The sequence below is a fragment of the Dromiciops gliroides genome, chromosome 6 (genome assembly GCF_019393635.1).
Source record: "Dromiciops gliroides isolate mDroGli1 chromosome 6, mDroGli1.pri, whole genome shotgun sequence".
NCBI classification, from domain to species: domain Eukaryota; kingdom Metazoa; phylum Chordata; class Mammalia; order Microbiotheria; family Microbiotheriidae; genus Dromiciops; species Dromiciops gliroides.
The window spans coordinates 240,147,805-240,150,009 of NC_057866.1; positions in this window are offsets into that span (position 1 = coordinate 240,147,805).

The following is a 2,205-nucleotide window of genomic DNA, read 5'->3' on the forward strand; positions in this document are numbered from 1 at the left end:
CCACTTTTAAAAATTAATCAGAATCTGAAATTCTATATTAGCCAAGCATGTGATAATAATGAAAACAATGTTTACTAAAGAACTTATTTTTTTTACGTGAATAAACCAGATTGTTAGAATTATTTATTTCTAAAAGTTATCTCTCATCAAGGAAGCCATTAAAATTTCTCCATTTTGATATTTAGAGACATTTAAATATTCAAATGAAGAATTTCATATGTCCATGAAGCAAGTTCACTTTGCTCCAGACTGAATGCACTACATTAAGTTGATGACACAAACATAAGTTGATTGCAGGCCTGGTAGTTCATCAGGAAAGTAAATAAAATGAACAGGAACAGCAGAAGGAGGTGAAGAAGGGGAAGGAGGACATGAAGGAGGAAGAAGAGGAGTAAAGCATCCTACAAAGGAAGTCTTTCATATGGAGCTGGATGCATTCAGATCATTTTTTAATCACATGACATTATTGTTATTGTTGAGTCATTTTCAGTGGTGTCCAACCTTTTGTGACTCCATATGGGGTTTTCTTGGCAAAGATGCTGGAGTGGTTTTCCATTTCCTTCTCCAGCTCAATTTACAGATGAGAAAACTGAGGCACATAGTGTAAAGAATTAATTGTTATTTGAGGTTTTTATGCCTCAGCACACACTGGCCTGGGGCTCCGCAAACCACACAGTGCTCCACCCACTGGTTGTACCCCTTGCCAGGGCTCTGGCACCTCACATCATTACCACTCACCTACGTGGGCCTGGCAAAATTATAATGATTGGAAGCCTAGTGAGGGCAGTCATGTGACAGTCAGGGCAGCCATCCCATTGGCTGTGACTGTGTGGGGTGTTTCTAGGTTTGAGGGAGGAGAATTGGGCATTCTAGGTGGAAGCTGGAAAATGACCGGCATTCTGCTGTGTATTTTCAGCTGATTGCTGGGCGGTGGTATTTTTCAGGTATTATAATTTCCCTTTCTCCATTTTATTTCCATTCCCTTGATTCTACTGATCCTGTTTGTGTGTGTGTGTTTTTTTTTTAAGTTCGTTCTTGTTAAAATAAATCTTGTTCTGTTTTGAGGGAGGCTGCCGGTCTCCTTCCTCGCCCCAATATTGTGGTGAGCCACTTAGCTAGCACTCCCCAATTAAAAATTGGTCCCCACGATTGGGTTAAGTTACTTGCAAAGGGTCACATAGCTGGTGAGTGTCTGAAGTCAGATTTGAACTCAGGAAGATAAGTCTTCCTGACTTCAGGCCACTTGATTCACTGCCTCACCTATCTGTAGGAAGTCTTTGCATATGGATTTTGATATATGAACATCTCTTTTTAAAAAAAATTTGTTGGGGTATGGCAACCAGGGTTATGTGACTTGCCCAGTGTCACGTAGCTAGCAAGTGAATGAGGCTGGATTTGAACTCAGGTCCTCCTGAGCACTTCAGGGCTGGTGCTCTATCTACTGTGCCATTTAGCTGTCCCATAATGATCTTTTTTTAAATCATCTTTCATAATTTCCTATGAAAGTGTTACTTCCAAAAGAAGTCAGAGCTCTCTTGAGTGTAAGTCATTGGTAAGACTATTAAAAAAACCCACAACTTTACAGTTTCCATATTTCAGTTACAATGTTGCCTCATGAAAGTAGAAAAAAAAAGATTTATTTCAACAATTTCTACTATAAGGTGCAGTTCATCACTGACCAATTAATCCCATACCAAAGTTGATGCAGTAACAGTAAATAAAGAACACATAGCAATGGTATGTTGATATAGTAATAAAACTTAATAACCTGTTATCCCTTTACAAATATGAAGGGGTTTTTCTTTGAATTGGAAGAGACAGTGCCATTGGCTGAGAAAGATTGGCCATACCCTTTAGGGCCCTTAATGGATCTTCTCACCAGTTCTGAGTTAGTCCAGGCTGGGAATGACTTTTTGGAATATTACCCCAGTGCTTTTACCAGATGATATCAACAGTTAGAATGCCCTCTCCTCCACATTGCATTGACCATGTTGCTTTGATGCTGTAAAGTTGAGAGCCTCAACCTAAAGGAGAAATGTAATTCAGCTCCAGTCAATCAAGGCAGTGAGCAGCAATACTCATTCCCAAGACAGGCATAGACTCAGAGATTCAGCAAGGGCATTGCTTCAAGGCATATGACCCCTGGCAGGAGACAAGAGATCCAAAACTGTTTGTTCACAGAGAACTAACCTTGGCTATTGAAAA